Genomic DNA, 11,577 nt, shown 5'->3' with positions numbered 1-11,577 from the left:
GCTAAATTATGGTGGTGGTTTTTACTCTCAGAAGTTTCTTTGCATTCACCAACCGCATAAGTACAAAAACAAGAAAGGAATGCTAAAGTCGAGCAGGCTCAACTCTTAAATACCCTGTACCATCCCACAAAAAAGTCATTAAATTAATTAATTTAATTAATTAATTAACTAAATTAATTAACTAAATTAATTTAATTAATTAACTAAATATTAACTAATTAAATATAAAATATTCCATGCGTGCATACATACATTTACATGAGAACCGTGCCTTATGCGTGTTTGTTTCGTACATATGTATGTATGTGTGCATTGGGCCTGGTTATATGGCTATAACTATTCCGATCATTCTATCATAATGAAACTTGGTATACGGATATATAATTACTAACCTAATGTGACTACCAAATTTTAGTTCAAAATTCCAAGAATTACGGGAGTTATCGAAAATCGGTAATAGGGGGGGGAGTGGGGGGTTGGATCAGAAAAAATGAACAAACTCGTCCTTTCTCGGTCTCAGGAGAATCTGTATACCAAGTTTGGTTATTCTAGCTTTTATACTTTCGGAGATCCTTGCGTTCATACAGACAGACGGTCAGACGGACAGGCGGGCATGGCTATATCGACTCGGCTTGTCATGCTGATCAAGAATATATATACTTTATGGGGTCTACCAAGCCTCCTTCTGTGTGTTCCATGTGCACTCGCACAAAACTAATATACGCTTGTACCCTGTAATGAGTGAGGAGTACAGCGAAAAGCAGCAATGCAGCTAGCACACTTTATTAGCGGATTGCAACCATTCTCTGCAATCATTTCTCTTTCCACAAAATTTTTTGCTCTCTTTCCAACAATTCGTTCTCTTTTCTTAACAAATTCAACTCTCTTTCACACAACTGTAATTTTGTAGCGTCACCATGGCAGGCGTCATTGCTGAATTCGTTGCTAGCCCAGGTGACCGTTATGTCTGCATTCTTTTCCGTGGCGTGTGTGAATTATTGTTGGCCGCCGGCTTTCTGTTAAAAGTTTCTGCATATTGCTGGCATAGCGACATACAGTGAGTCACATCTTATTTCGTGCAGGCGGAAATAATTATTTTGAAATGCCATTACATGCTTAATATGAACGATATCCAAAAAGTGTAAACGCCAATTTTTAGATTACTAAATATTTTTAAAGGATCTGTGTTGTTTTCTTCATAATAATATTTAACTAGAAAAATAACAAACAAGAGAGAACACTACAGTCGAGCAAGCCCGACAAAAAAGAAAAATTAAAAAAATTTTAAATTTTAGATTAAATTATTAAAATAATGGAATTAATTAATTAAATTAATAAAGAAAAATTATTTAATAGATACATAAAAGACATGTTTATGTTCAGTTTTAACAGCATACATTTCTATCAGGCAGTTTATATGCGTGTATGTATGTAGCACAACGTTGATCCAAAGCAGCAACAACAACAACATCTGCGGGCAGCGCTACCGGCAGAGCTGCAGGCAGCGCATGAGCAGCGATTTATGGCTATAACTTTCTTCAGAATTGACCTATCATGATGAAACTTGGTATACAGACACATAATCACTAACGGGATCTAGCTACCTAGCTCGAAATTCCAAGAACTACGGAAGTTATGGAAAAAACGAATTGTGGGGGAGTGGGGGGGGGGGTGTATCAGAATAAAAAAATAAACTTGACCTGCCTAGGGCTTATGGGAATCCGGATACCGATTCCATTGTATCTGGCAATTTGTTAATAAATTTAATTAAACAAATTTTCCGTTTTTTTTTTCAATTCTTATGCCCTGTACCCGTACGGTAAAATGGTTTGTGCAAAGTATGTAAGAGGCAGAAGGAAGCATCTATTTCGCCTTAAAATGGAACTGAGTTGGATTTGTTCAAGTTTTTTCATTGATCATATGAATAAATTCTTTTTTAAATGCATCAAAATTTCAAAGGGTATATTAGGTTTGTGCAAAGTATGTAACATGCAGACTCCGTAAAGTATGTACATATATATACAGTGAATCAATAAAGTCTTGGCACAAGCAGAATTTTTTATGAAAAACGTATTTAATACTTATTATTGATGGGCTTTGAAATTTTTTTGTGATGCAGTTAGTAACATTCGGTAATTATCTACACAACACATGTGAAATTGTTCCGTTATCTCTCATACAACTGAAAATATACAAGAAAGAAGAAAGAAATAGCTTGAAAACACATCAAAAAAGTCTTGGCACACAGCATTAATTCGTCGTATATTTGCAAATATAACGGTAGCCTTTACACACCTAATATTTTGTAACACCGCCCTTGGCCTGGATAACTGCTTCTAAGCGCCTACGCATACTTCCGACTAAGTTGGATGTCTCCAAAGGAGTTATTTCTGCCCATTCCGTGCGTATAGCATCTTTGAGGGAATCCTTTGTATTCTGAATCAGCATGAAGAGAGAAATCGATCTTGACAAGTCCGTCCGTCTGTCTGTCTGGATGAACGCAAGGATCTTAGAAACTATAAAATCTGGAATAATCAAAGTTGATATCCAGATTCTCCTAGGTCCGAGAAAGGACGAGTTTATTTTATTTTTTGGAATTTTCGGAAGTTTACCTGGGTACAGGGTATTTCACTGTCGGGATTGCTCGACTGTAGCGTTCTCTCTTGTTTTTATAATGGTTTTGGCATTTGTAACAATGGGTCGTCGCACAAGTGTAGAACGGCGTGAATTGGTGCTCATGCATTATAAAACAGGCTGGAGTCACCGAAAAGTAGCGGAACTCGTAGATCTGAGTCTAAGTACGGTGCAGAGAATCACCGATAAAGGCCGAAATGCGCCAAATAAGATTATCACGGACTCTGGTGAGCGGCGTAAACTTCGAAAAATTAAAGAAAACCCAATGCCGTCAGCTCCAAAATTGGCCGTACAAGTAGATGAAGACCTGGGAAAGAAATACTCTCCAGGATACCAAGTTAGTTATTCTAGCTCTTATACTTTTCTGCGTTCATACATACAGACGGACAGACAGACAGATAGGGCTAGATCGACTCGTCTCGTCATGCTGATGAAGAATATTTATACTTTGTGGGGTCTGCCACGCCTCTTCTGTCTGTTACATTTTCAGCTCCCGCAAACCTAATATACTCTTGTACATTTTATGTACAGAATATAAATAGAACAAATGGTTTGTTCGGCAAAATCAATTTATTTTATTCAAAATCGTCTCCTTCTGCTTCAAAAAGGTAGAAGTCGCACGGTGCCATATCAGGTGAATACGGCGAGTGGATAATGGTTAAAATGTGATTTTTGGTCAAACAATCTGTCACAAGCGTCGATCGATGAGAGCAATTTTTGGTCGTCAATCAATTTGTGCGGAACAAACCGTGCACACACCTTTCGTAAGCCCAAATGTTCGGTCAAAATGCGATAGATCGATGTTTTGGAGATGTTTAATTCCATTTCCATCAATTTCAATGATGATTTCGGCTGATTTCTGATGAATTCACGCACAGTTTCGATGGAATTTTCGGTGATCACGAATCTTGATTGGCCCACACACGACCACTTTGAAAACGTTGAAGCCACTCGTGCACGGGATAGGCAATCATCGCCATAAACTTGTTCCATCAATTGAAACGTTTCGGTAAAAGTTTTACCAATTTGAAAACAAAATTTAATGTTGGCTCTTTGTTCGAAGCTCATTTTCGCACCGATAACACAAACATACTGACACTTAAAACGCAATAACTTCACTTCCAATCGATGAAATGTCATGAAATTCTCACTGGACAATCGATAAAGATAGCAGATTCTAACTCACCAGTCGACATATAGATAGCGGCACCGGGGGGCGCTAGATTCAAAAAGTCCTGTTTACTTTGGAAAGCACCTTGTATGATGATATAACTGACATAACGGATAAGAAAAAGCAAAAGCTTTTCTTTAATCATTACCTATTTTCTGACAATCCCGGGCAAACATCCGCTTATTTAAACTATTCATTTGGACCTTTGGTACCTGGCGCCATTGTTTAGCATCGAGAAATTATTGTTTATAATCAATGTTACATGAATTTCTTTTAGCTCATCTACTAGGTTTTCGTAAGCATTCAGATCCTTGATTTGTTCTCCAAGTCTCAATAACTTATCTGCAATTGAATTCAACTCTTCTGCTCCATTTCTATGATCTAACAATACCTGAGCATTTCATTATTTTACTGCTTGCGCAGCTCGTTGCCGAGCATTTCCTAGCGAATAGCCACCATTTGACACACATTTGACATTAAGCAAATATTGTTAGTACATAAGACTTTATATACATAAATAGTATATAAACCAAATCTCTATATATATAAAACAGTTTGTCCTGACTGACTGACTGACTGATTGGCAATCAACGCACAGCCCAAACGGTAAGAGCTAGGAAGCTGAAATTTGGACACAAGATCCCTCTTATAGTGAAAGTGAGCACTAAGAAGGGGTTTCGGAAAATTCGAGCTCCAAAGGGGGGAAAACGAGCTCCAACGTTTGTATGAAAAATCTACAATTTTTATCCGATTAACTTCAAACTTAGTTTGTATACTCTCAAAAAGAATACAAGAAAAACTGTATACTTGGTTTTTCACCATTTTTCCTGGGGCATGAAAAAGGGGGGGTTTTCCGTGGAAAAATTGAAACACAACCAACACCCCACAGCCCAAACGGTAAAAGCTAGGAAACTGAAAACTGGGCTCAAGTATCCTATCATGGTGTAGATGCGCACTAAGAAGGGATTTTGGAAAATTCGAGCTCCAAAGGGGGGAAAAGTAGCTCCAAAGTTTGTTTGAAAATTCTGCATTTCTGAATCGATCAACTTTAAATTTGGTTTTTATAATCTATAAAAGAATACAAACAAAACTGCATACTCGGTTTTTTTTTTGTGTTGGAGCTTGAATTATTGGGGTTTTAATATTTATTCATTTTTTAAATGAAAAGTTTGTGTTATAAATTTTGTCCGATCGATTTCAAATTTGGGTAATATAATCTACGTAACTAAAATTACAACTTTGCATTTAACGATTTTTAAAATATGCATTTTACAAATGCAGGCAGAACAAACAATACAAAATATCAAACAGTTGGGGACAACTAAGTATACATACACACACACATACATATATACAAGCAGCTGTTCGTGTAGTTGCGTGCAAACGGTTGAAGTAGCCAAAGCAAAATGTGAGACACTAATGTGTGAATGTTCATTTGTACAAATGTATGTACATATATACATACATACATATGTATAAAAGTACATTCGTCTTGCACTGACAGGGCAAGAAATGTTAATTAATTAAAAGTTATTAACATTATAACATAAACATTTTTATGTTATTTTTTCTTTATTTAGTACATTTGGCATAAGGGATTTTAGGACAACGGACTACAAGGGCGTACGATGGTTGGGCAGGGGGGACATTGCTCCCCTTAGAAAGAATTTCGCATTATGAATTACACCAGCACCATTTGTATTACATACGTACATACATATATACATACGTCTGTATGTATAGTATGTACATATGTACATCAATAAGTATGTATGTACGTACATACATTCTTATATACATATATAGGTTTGTATGTATGCAGTGGGCCATCGAACACTGTTGTTTAATTGTAATAAATAGTGTTCTATGTTTTCAAATCAAAATTTTTAAAACAACAACAACAAGTTATTGGCTCGCAAAACTTCTTTCGTTTTGATAATTTACGGCTGTTAATTGCATACGAAAAATGCCAAAAGTTTACAGTTACCGTACACACACAAATACATTTGTATGTATGTATGTACATATGTGTACAGTGAACAATCGAATACAGTATTATAATCAATAACTCTCAAACGATGTTTTTCGATGTATTTGTATTCGACATGTATTACGATATATCAACACAAGTATCGATATTTTCGATATATCGCATTTAATTTTATTATTGGGGTTTTAATATTTATTCACTTTTTCAAATGAATAGTTTGTGTTATAAATTTTGTCCGATCGATTTCAAATTTGGGTAATGTAATCAACATTATATCAACAAATTGGCATTTAACGATTAAAATATAGCAATATGTTTTTTACTTGCCATATATCAAATATCAAATAGTTGGGGACATCGCATACACACACTCACACATACATACAACAAGCAACAGTTCGTGCCTATGTGTGCCCATGCATACATACATATGTACATGCATATGTATGTATGCCTGTATATGTATGTAGCATGTACATACAAAACAACAACAACAACTTTAAGTTGTTGGCTCGCACATCTTCTTTCGTTTTGACTATTTAATGTTAATTGCAAAGGCAAAACGCCAAAAGTTTACAGTTACCGTCGCTAAGCAACGACTGCGTAAGCGATAGTAAAGCAGAAACCGAATAACGGAGCTACGCATATTCTGCTTCGCATTGCGGGCAGATGTATGTATGTATATGATTTGTTCTTATCGATCTCAATAAATAATTAGATTTTATTATTTAAATATTCTGCTTATTGCATTCAAACTTCGATATTTTGATGGTATCGGTGGCTTCAACTATCGAAAGTTTTACTCTAGCAAATTGAGATGAGAAGTGTCAGTGCTTTTCGATCGTGGCTCATCGCTGCACGGCATTGACACGAGTGCCGTGTTTCATATTCCGAGTTTGTGCGTGGCCGTATTGACTCAATATGGCACAAAAGACTCAAATGTGAATTTAAAATTAGGATATACCCTTATAATTATTCCCCCTTTTTTGCAAATCGTCTATCTTAAAACGTTGCGTTATCTCTATATATAAAACAGTTTGTCCTGACTAATTGGTGATCAACGCACAGCCCAAACGGTAAAAGATGAAATTTGGACTCAAGTATCTTTTCATAGTATCCATCATAGTGTAGGAGCACACTAAGAAAGGCTTTTGGAAAATTCAAGCTCCAACGGGGGGAAAACGAGCTTTAAAAAATATTAGTTATAGTGGTCATGTTCGTTGAACGAAATAGTTTGGCAAGAACAAAAATGTAACGGACTACTGAACAATTTTTTGTCAAGAACAGAAAATGTTCATTTAAATACCTTAAATGCCTTCCTACTGGTAACTTATAAGGTGAAAACATATGGGTAGGTTATGCACACACAAAATAAATACAATTGGAAACATTATATTGAGCCGGGTTAAGACGGGCAATACCTGCTAGTTGTGTATAAAAGGAGCTGAATAAAACCAGCTTCATTCCGATTACTAGAGTAGGGATAGTTTGGATCTGGTTTTGCTTAACAAAATGTTCCACCTCTCGCACCAGGCTCACAATTAAATTTAAACTTCTTTCAGCATCTTCCAATGTAGATTTAAAATTCCTGTGATCCCCAATCAGGCCCTGAATATACTCAATTGTGTGTAAAAAAACATGTCCTTTAGATTTTCTTCTATGCCATCCAACCAACTTGTTATATATTTTATCTACCTTTTATAAAATGCATTCGGCGGCCGAATATATTAGGACCTAATATACTATTGTACATTTCATGTACAGAGTATAAAATACTCTCATTTACTCCAAATATTTAGTACACCCGTTTTAAACTCGAAAAAAAACCACTAAAATGGCACCAGCGCCGAAACGGGAACAAACTTCGCCTTCTTGGTGCAGCTAATTGACAAGAAAATGGGCGAGCAGGTCAAGCAAATCACGGACATGACCTTCAGGATAAGCTGAAAGTGATGTCTGCGCAATTCCAAACTCAAGCACCGAGCTCTGGAGCTTGAAGCTGAGGTAGGGGTAGTGCACGCTATTCGTGGAGAGGTGAATGGCAACGAAACTGAATGTGAACGAACTTTTCCAGATCATGCACAATAATAGAAACGCTGCCATTGATTGGTAATTATCGACTGGAGCCTAAGAAACCGCTAACCGGGATTGTACGAGCGTGGAGTATATACAAGTAGAACAGTCCCCACGTAATGAAACCGCCGGCACAGTCACCAGAATTAATGTTATTGAACATTTGTGGGCGATTTTGGACTTGAATATTCGGAAAAGAAATATTTACAACAAAAAATTGCTTAAAAACAACACTTGCTGAGGACTGGGCAAAGATCCCTCCGGAAACGACAAGAAAATTAGTAGAGCCGATGCCTAAGAAGCTTAAAGAAATTATTGACCAACAGGGAAGTTATACTAAGTGTTAAAATGTCGAAGCTATTCCCTATTCCCTGAGTCGAATAAACCTGCGGGAGGATGAAAGTTAGTCACAGTGTGGCTGCTGCACTGCGCACAATGATAAATTGTGGGGCATTTTCATATTGCAAATTTCATATTGCCACTCTGTTTGAGTTTCATCTCATCATATCCAAAATGTTGTCCATGAAAGTCTTGACATCAACTACAGTATCTTTTTACCAAGAACATAAATTAAATAAAATATTCTTAAGTTAATATCAATCAAACAAAAGTAGTAAATGTGTTGATCGACTAAACAATGTCAGTGTATGGAATTCTCATGCCCATGTAGCAGGTAAAGTCTGAAAACGAAATTGAAGCTGCGGGTCGCAAAACAGCCAGAGAACAAAATGCACAAATCCATAGAACATATACATATGTATGTACATATATAAATGTATGTTCAAAGCGCAGAAGCGACGTAGATCAACCGTCTCGGTTGACTGCCTCTCCGCAAATGAATTGAAATTCGCTCACAGACAATGTTGCCAATTTGACTTTTTTCCCGTCAAATCTGGTTGTTTTTGAAATGAGATTGCGGGACACTATTCGAAATAGCGAAAAACGTAAAAATACATTTCGCTTTTTTTCCCCTTTTTGTAATTTGGCCAACATTTATGTCAAAAAAATGAAAACGAGCAGCTTATCATTATTTTTATACCCTGTACCCGTAGGGTAAAAAGGGTATATTAGGTTTGTGCAAAGTATGTAACATACAGAAGGAAGCATCTCCGACCCCATAAAGTATATATATTCTGAATCAGCATGACGAGAGAAATCGATCTAGACATGTCCGTCCGTCTGTCCGTCCGTCTGTCCGTCTGTCCGTCCGTCTGTCCGTCTGGATGAACGCGAGGATCTCAGAAACTATAAAAGCTAGAATAACCAAAGTTGGCATCCAGATTGTCCTAGATCCGAGTAAGGACGAGTTTATTTTTTTTTTAATTCCCCCCCCCCCCCCCCCCCCTTCCACCGCTACAGAATTTCGTCAATAGCGACCACATTTCAAATGCTACCTAAACCAAACTTTGCACACATAATTTATAAATAAATATCTACTGTTGTTTAAAATTTATTCAATTCGGTAAATTCTAAGAAAGTTATTAGCGAAACAAATTCTCGCCAGTACAACCCCCACAACTGCAGCAACAGTTCGCTCTTCTTCTTCCTCTTTTTGGGCGCATATAACTCAGTGACGGAAGTTTACCTGGGTACAGGGTATTACACTGTCGGGCTTGCTCGACTGTAGCGTTCTCCTCTTGTTTTTTATCAATATTTGCCTATGTGTGGTTAACACTGGAAAGGTTATCGCTATTTTACTTACCCCCCCCCCCCCCCCCCCCCCCCCTTTACGGGTATTGGCAGTCGAAACGACTAATATCTACTTTAAAATCAACAAAACACAATGAAAAACAAGAGAGAACGCTACAGTCGAGCAAGCCCGACAGTGTATACCCTGTACCAGGTAAACTTCCGTCACTGAGTTATATGCGCCCAATAGCAGCAGCAAAAAGAGGAAGAAGAGAGGCGAACTTGTTGCTGCAGTTTGTGGGGGTTGTACGTAGAGAATTGTTTCGCTATAACTTTTCTTAGAATTACCGAATTTGATAAAATTTTAAACAACAGTAGATAATTGTATAGAAATTATGTTGTGGCAAAGTTTGGTTTAGGGTAGCTTTTGAAATGTGGACGCTATTGGAAAAATTCGTAGCGGGGAAGGGGGGGAAAATTAAAAAAAAAAAATAAACTCGTCCTTACTCGGACCTAGGAGAATCTGGATGCCAACTTTGGTTTTCTGCTTTTATAGTTTCCGAGATCCTTGCGTTCTCCAGACGGACGGACAGACGGACAGACGGACAGACGACAGACGGACGGACATGTCTAGATCGATTTCTCTCGTCATGCTGATCAAGAATATATATACTTTATGGGGTCGGAGATGCTTCCTTCTGTATGTTACATACTTTGCACAAACCTAATATACCCTTTTTACCCTACGGGTACAGGGTATAACAAGAGAGAACGCTACAAGTCGAGCAAGCCCGACAGTGTAATACCCTGTACCCAGGTAAACTTCCGTCACTGAGTTTATTATGCGCCCATAGCAGCAGCAAAAAGAGGAAGAAGAAGAGAGCGAACTTGTTGCTGCAGTTTGGGGGGGTTGTACTGGCGAGAATTTGTTTCGCTAATAACTTAGAATTGATCGAATTAAATAAATTAAGTAGATCATCTCTATATATATAAAACAGTTTGTCCTGACTGACTGACTGACTGACTGACTGACTGACTGACTGACTGATTGGCAATCAACGCACAGCCCAAACGGTAAGAGCTAGAAAGCTGAAATTTGGACCCAAGATCCCTCTTATAGTGAAAGTGAGCACTAAGAAGGGGTTTCGGAAAATTCGAGCTCCAAAGGGGGGAAAACGAGCTCCAACGTTTGTATGAAAATCTACAATTTTTATCCGATTAACTTCAAACTAGTTTGGTATACTCTCAAAAAGAATACAAGAAAAACTGTATACTTGGTTTTTCACCATTTTTCCTGGGGCATGAAAAAGGGGGGGTTTTCCGTGGAAAAATTGAAAACACAACCAACACCCACAGCCCAAACGGTAAAAGCTAGGAAACTGAAAACTGGGCTCAAGTATCCTATCATGGTGTAGATGCGCACTAAGAAGGGATTTGGAAAATTCGAGCTCCAAAGGGGGGAAAAGTAGCTCCAAAGTTTGTTTGAAATTCTGCATTTCTGAATCGATCAACTTTAAATTTGGTTTTATAATCTATAAAAGAATACAAACAAAACTGCATACTCGGTTTTTCTTTGTGTTGGAGCTTGAATTATTGGGGTTTTTAAATTTATTCATTTTTTCAAATGAAAAGTTTGTGTTATAATTTTGTCCGATCGATTTCAAATTTGGGAATATAATCTACGTAAACTAAATTACAACTTTGCATTTAACGATTTTAAAATATGCATTTTACAAATGCAGGCAGAACAAACAATACAAAATATCAAACAGTTGGGGACAACTAAGTATACATACACACACACCACCACATACATACATAAATACAAGCAGCTGTTCGTGTAGTTGCGTGTGTAAACGGTTGAAGTAGCCAAAGCAAAATGTGAGACACATACATACATACATATGTATGTACAAAAGTACATTCGTCTTGCACTGACAGGGCAAGAAATGTTAATTAATTAAAAATATTAACATTATAACATAAACATTTTTATGTTATTTTTTCTTTGTTTAGTACATTTGGCATAAGGGATTTTAGGACAACGGACTAAAAGGGCGTACGCAGGTTGGGCAGGGGG

This window comes from Scaptodrosophila lebanonensis, unplaced genomic scaffold (genome assembly GCF_003285725.1).
Source record: "Scaptodrosophila lebanonensis strain 11010-0011.00,11010-0021.00 unplaced genomic scaffold, SlebRS2 tig00000136-arrow-arrow-pilon, whole genome shotgun sequence".
NCBI lineage: Eukaryota > Metazoa > Arthropoda > Insecta > Diptera > Drosophilidae > Scaptodrosophila > Scaptodrosophila lebanonensis.
Note: the sequence above shows the minus strand (reverse complement) of the source record.